Below are 7,100 nucleotides of genomic sequence, written 5' to 3'. Positions count from 1 at the left end.
TTTGTATACCGCCAGTGTTACTTGCTGTGTGTTGCTAATGAATCATGATGTGATAAAGGATGCTTAAATATCCCTTTCTGAGTGCTGTGAAATTGTATTATATGGCCTGCTATTGCCGATTAGATGTACTAATGCTTGATTGCTACACATGTTAATTGCATCAAAACAGTATTGCTGTTAACACTATTTTAAAACCCCATGTGCTGCTAAAATCTTAGCCTTGACTATAGAAGCCAGCAGATTCATAGGCATGCCTTCCAACATTTCACAGGTAAATATTGGGACACATGTGATGGAGTCCCATCAGAGTGTGGTCCAAATGGCAAAAAGTATTAGTGAGTAAGAATACATAAACTAAGAAAGGCTGCAGCAGTTTGTTTTGCCTAAGCCTACTGGGAGGGAAAAGTATATGTCACCTTGTCTCCCCACCCCTGCTATGTTAAGTCTAAACTACTTTTGCAATTTGAATTACATTTGCAGCAATTGAAATAAACAAAGGAGGGAAGTGGGGGGAGGAGGAGGAGAGAAAATGAGTCATTTTAAAAGTTGCTGAAACATGGGACAACAAAGGGTTAATCAGAGCTGTGCCTGCAAAATAGGACAGTTGGGAAGCATACAATGCCACATATACAGGAGTTGACAAGAGAGCATCCTTGGTAGACCTAAAAGGAACAAGGCAAAAGGAAGGAGGGGGAATTAGCTAATTATGCAGTTCCCAAGCAGTGGATTCCCATAATAGGGTTGTGAATATTGTGTGCAAGCAATAACATTTTTCACAAAGGCATCACAACGCTTGCAAACACAGAGTTTGCCTTATTCTGCAGTTTGTTATATGCAAATGTGCAAACATTCTTCTGTAGTCATCGTTTGCTGATCATGGGGTGGTTATGCAAGGACTAGAAAGACATTGCCTTTAACCTTTGGTAGCCTGTTTCTTTAGCTAGCATGGAAGAGTTTATCACATGGAGTTTATCACACGGAGTTTATCCCCTGCAGAAACGGGATTTAAATTGGGAAAATCACGCAAAAGCGGGATCTTTTTCACACAACATTGGGGGGCATCCTGCACAGAAAGTGGACAAATCCTGCAAAACTAGGATCGTTTTCAGACCACGTTGGAGGCATTGATCATTAGTCTAATATAAACCCGCACAGAAAGTGGACAAAATCATTCACTTTTTACTTTTGGAGTTTTCCCGAAAGTAAAAAGCAGCCAATTTTGTGTATTTTCGGTCCGGGTAAATGTCAGATGAATGTTCAGTGCCCCCAATATGTCTGAAAACAATCCTGTTTTTGTGGGATTTTTCTGGGATTTAAATCCCATTTCTGCACAGGATTTGGGCATTTAGCCTCCTGTGTGATTAACTCACATGATTTTATGACTATTAGGATATTTAATCCATTGTCCAGTACCAATTGAACTGCTTGCATAGTGTGTTCTCATTTTGGTAGGATGTGTGCCCGCTGGATCACAGCATTCTGTATTTTGCCTGGTGTACCCATTGATACAGGGATCCCATCTACTCATGGCACGTCACATTTTGCTCATTGAGTTTATGAATGCTGACTTTATGAGTATTCTGCCTAATGCTTCCTGACTTCAGTAAAGATGATGCCAACACAGATTTAGTTGTAGAGATGGCAGATACACAATCAAAAATGATTTTGCAGCACTAGTCTTTTGACGGTTACACCAGGGATTGGTAAGCTGCAGAAAAAGTAGGCTCACCCAAAGACAATCTCATGGAGCAAGATGCAGTGATATTGTGGCATGGCTGGGCAAATTTTCTGCCTGAGGCATAGAACAAACTGTACAGGAGCTGACCGGACTTGAAACTGAAACTGACTTTTCAACACTAAAAATCACCAATAAACACTCCAGGGCACACTACCTAAATGGTAATGCTTGCCTTCTGTTGTGGGGCTACAACACAAAGCTACAACTCCTACAAGCAGGATTGCCAGATCTCAGGGTCTGGCCCTGAATCTCTAGTATTTGTGGATCATCTCCAGACGGGAGATGAGTGTGCCAAATCTCTAGTTTTGGTGAGCTCACCTCTGGACAAGTGGAAAATACTGTGTGCAGGTTTCCAGCTCAGATAGTAGAGAAGCAGCATGCTACAAGTTGCAAAGACTCTTGGGGTGGGGTGTGTTTATGTATTTACAGTGGACCCTTGTTATACGCTGGGGTTTGGTTCCAAGATCCCCCATGAATAACAAAATCCGTGGATGCTCAAGTCCCATTAAATATAATGACATAGCAAAATGATGTCCCTTATAAAAAATGGAAAATCAAGGTTTGATATTGAAAATTTATCCTTTTGTGAACATTTTCAAACCATGGATTGCTTGAATCCGTGTATAAAAAAATCCGATATAAAAAAGGGCCGACTGTACTTAGTTAGCCTTCTTCTCCCTTTGTTGTGTTGTTGTGGCACCAGGGCTCACTCTCTGCTTTGCCTCCAGCTACTGCTTAGAAGCAAGTGAGCTATATTAAACATTCCTTAGTCTTTCTTCCTAAGTGAGAATGGATAATCCATTCATTTTCCCTTATCTTGTAACACCCATTTAGTTTAAGATTGTTTTATTTTTCCAAAACATTCCTGTGTGCACATACATGTGGTGCCTCGGGTTACGAATAATAATTCGTTCGCGGGCCGCTTTCGTAACCCGAAAGCCTTCGTAAGCCGAATTGAATAGGCGCTAATGGGGAAAAGCCGCGTTTCGTGCGAAAAAACCGAAAAAAGCACCAAAAATTTCTTTCGTACCCGAAAAAAAACATTCGTAACCCGGAAACAATTATTGTCCAATGGATTTTCGTATCAGAAATATTTGTAAACCTGGGTTATTCTATTCCGAGGTACCACTGTTATGAGCATGGTGTTTGAATCGCATACTATGACCAATTGTGATTGGTACTTAAGCTTAACCATGGGCCATTCCATATCTCCAGTTTTGGTCTGGAAACCTCATGACCTAGGACAATCTGGAACAAACAACCCCTATTTAGAAGATTAATATATGTTTCATAGGCAGTGTTCTACAATTTACCAGAGGTGCAGGACTAAGAGAGGGATACCAGGAAATCGAAGGATAGAAAGAAAACAAAAGGAAGGTTTCATTTGGGCTGGATTGGGGAAGCTTTTGGGCAGGAAATAGACTTCTGCCAATATTTTCTGTTTGAGAAGGATACATGATTTTTTAAAAATGAATGTTTTTAGCATTCTGGAATTTTCAAGATCAATAATGCAGTCTGAGAATAGCCATTGGCCATCAGCTATTTAAACATGTCACTCTAGTGTCTTGAGGATTGCAAAATCTGAGCCTGAGAGCTGTGCCCTTCCAAACTAGACAAGAGCACTGTATTTCACTTTAATTGCCATGACAACATCCTATGGATTCCTGGGGCATGTAGTTTTGTTAGCACTGGATCTTTGTGCTGGAGAATTCTAAATACCTGTCCCTAAAGTGCAAATATCAAGAGTCTCACATGATGTAAGCATGCCAGTTAAAGCAGTCTCACACAAGTGTGTAGTATTACAGGGCTCTTGGAACGTCTAAGCCAAAGTGTTGCTACTGCTGATTGCCTTAGCTGCCTCACTGTTGTCGCCTACGCCATCAAGAAACTGAGACATTTGCATTGTATTTCTTGCTATTTGCATAGGTTGCTAGTTGAAGATAGTTTTAGGTAGTTAGAGAAGTCACTGTTTCAGTTCTGGGAGTGAGGAAAATCAACTTTCCTTACTGCCAAGTCTGAAACAACATTTCTCAGTTTAAAAATTGTGATTGCATTGCATAGAGGGGCAGGATAAAAATATTTATTATTATTATTATTATTAAAAAGGGTGAGCATCTGGGAAGTGTTTCTGCACAGGAAGGGGATCAGAGCACATTCTGCAGTCAGCATCCAGCAGATTCTGCCCTCATTAGCGCTGCTGCTGGGGAGATCAATATTTTGAACAAGAGTAACTTGTTCTGAATTAAACTCTTTCGGAAGTGAAATAAATCACTGCCTTCAGGCCTGCAACTGCTTTATTAGTGCTTTGACATTTTCACAGGATGCTTCGCCAGAAAAAGCTGTCTGTCTGCTGTAGGAAAGCAAGCATTTTGAACAAACGTCACTCCTATATGAATGACTCCATATAAATCTACATTAATAAATGTATTATTCTGGTTGTTAATACTACTAATGCATTATTTCCACAATTGATCAAAGTCTTCAATATATTTTATTCAATAGCATATTCCTATATATGTTTATAAAGAGGTCCCGTTGTATTCAATGTAATTTACCTCCTAATTGTAGGTCTGAGTCTTTCAGCAGCAAGGGCAATGCAATGCTAATTGTGGAATCCTATAATGTCTACTCACACATAAGACACATTAAAATAAATTTACTCTCAAGTAGTTGTAAATAAGATTGTGGTACAAGAAACTCAGCTGTGATCACTTCACGTATGGTATGTTAGAAACTCGGCTAAGTGACTCAAAGTCTTGAAGGGAAATCATAATACTGGCATTAAAGGTGTGTTTTAAAAATTAAAAATTAATGTAAATGACACTCTCTGTATGTATGCTAAATATTTCCACTTCATTGTTCTTTGCAAGAACAAGAACAAACCTCATTTTTCCATCTAAAAGCTGGCCAAAGTGGTTTGCACCCAGTATTAAAATAAACCAGCTGCAATAATTATTAATCAGTAAACAAAGTGTAAATCTAGACTAGCAGCAGCAGCAGCAACAACATATCCCACTTTCCTCAAGGGACTTAGGACTCAAGGCTTACACTTTAAAAGAAGAATGCAGTTAACATCATACAAAAAGTGAATATCAAAATAATATTAAGCTAGTCATAATATTAGAATACTGTAAATCTCTAGTTAAAAGAATAAAATGCCATTTTAAAAATTAAAAATCTATTAGAAACGGTATAGGTTAAAACAATACAACACCTCCAGCCTGTTCTTTAAAACCTTTCTGTATTAATAGTCTGTCGGAATACAAGGGGTTTTGTATGTTGATGGAAGGACAGTAGAGAGGAGGCCATTCTGGCTCCCTTCGGAAGGGAGTTCCAGAGAAGGCCCTCTCTCATATCCCCGCCAAATGAGCTTGCAACGGTGGTGGGACTGAGAGAAAAGTGTCTGAGGATTTCAGGGCCCAGCCAGTTCATACAGAGAGATATGATCTGCCAGATAGTTTGGATCTGAACCACATAGGGTTTTATAGGTCATAACCAGCACTTTGAATTGTGGCTAGAAACAAATTGGCAGCCAGCTGTTTCAACAGGGGAGTAGTGTGGTCCCTCTAACCTGCCACAGGTAGGACTCTGGCTGCAGCTCTTTGAACTAGATGAAATCTATAAACATGCTTCAAAGACAGCCCTATGTAGAGTACATTATGGTAGAGCAAATGGGGTGTAACTATGCAGGAACTCGCAATCAAAGCACTCCCAAGAGATGGCCATCCAATCTCTTTTTAAAAAACTCCAAAGAAGGAGACTCCACCACTTTCAGAGGGAGCATATTCCACTGTCAAACAACTCTTACTGTCAGGACATTCGTACTAATTTTTAGGGGGAAACTTTTTCTGTAGCTTGCATCCATTGTTCCAGGTCCTGTTCTCTGGAGCAGCAGAAAACAAGCTTGCTCTATCCAGTCCAACCTCCTGCCATGCAGGAACTCACAATCAAAGCACTCCAGATAGATGGCCATCCAGCCTCTTTTTAAAAACCCCAAAAGAAGAAGACTCCATCAAAGAAAGAAGTTGGTGCACAAGCTTTAAATGTGCAAAAGCACTTTTTGCAGCTGCAGAAACCCAGGCCTCCAGGTTAAAAACTGAAGCAAGGTACACACCCAAACTGCAAACCGGCGTCTTCAAGGGAGTGTAACCTCACCTAACAGAGGCTGAATCCCTTTTCCTTGATTTGCCCTTCCACTGTCCAGGAGCATTTGTCATATCTGATTTATATTTCAGTTTGTTGCCCCACAGCCAGTCCATTGCAGATGATAAGCAGTGGTTTAAAACCAGGACAGCCTCATTAAATTGGAATGGAAAATAGTAGTATAGTTGGGTGCTGTCTACATATTGATGGCATTGCACTCCAAAACTCCAACCTCTCCCAGCGTTTTCATGTATATATTCAATAGCACAGAGGAACAAAAACAAACCTGAAACTAGATTGAAATGAATCTAGGTAATTTTATCCAAGAACCCTTGGCGCTGGGAGGCTAACACATGTGCCAATACCTTGCCCAAGAATTGTATGCTAGACACTGGCCCATAATTAACCATTAGAGGAGGATTCAGGGGTTACTTTTTCAACAAAGTCCTCACAGGTGCCTCCTTTATTCTGCCTCAACATTAGGAGGAATTTCCTGACAGTAAGGGCTGTTCGACAGTGGAACACTCTTCCTCGGAGTGTAGTGGAGCCTCCTTCCTTGGAGGTCTTAAAGCAGAGGCTGGATGGCCATCTTTCGGGTATGCTTTGATTGAGAGTTCCTGCATGGCAGGGGTTGGACTGGATGGCCCTTGTGGTCTCTTCCAACTCTATGATTCTATGATTATAAACTCCATCTTGTTATAAGGAGGCACTGACTACCCCCTTCACCCACTCTGCCAGTCCCCCTCCCCACCTGTTTAATGAACCAGGAAGAGTAAGGTTCTAGTACACAAATGATGTCTCTCACCTCTCCAAGGATCCCGTCCACATCCTCAGACTGCACAAATTGAAATGCATCCAATAACACTGGACAAGCAGGAGTCAAGATTACATCCTTTGGAACCATGTTAATTCCTGTATCCCAGTTGGAGTGGATCTAAGTGATTTTATGTGCAAAGGCATGTGCAATTTCTTCATGGCAGGCTGTTGGATGGTCTGTATTTAAAGATCAACATTCAAGAGAGCTTTGACCAACTGAAACAGCTTCAGCTTCATTATATTCTTGCAGATACAGTACAACGGTGGCATTAAAAATAATGTCTTTGCTGCCTGCCCTGCTACAGAGTAGCCTTTCAAACAGGCTCTAGCTTATGTTTGGTCAGACTTGGTCTTTCACCAACATCATTCTAGTCTCCATCTCATACTCTTCATTACTGCCAAT

Source organism: Sceloporus undulatus, chromosome 6, assembly GCF_019175285.1.
Source record: "Sceloporus undulatus isolate JIND9_A2432 ecotype Alabama chromosome 6, SceUnd_v1.1, whole genome shotgun sequence".
In the NCBI taxonomy this organism is placed as follows: domain Eukaryota; kingdom Metazoa; phylum Chordata; class Lepidosauria; order Squamata; family Phrynosomatidae; genus Sceloporus; species Sceloporus undulatus.
Note: the sequence above shows the minus strand (reverse complement) of the source record.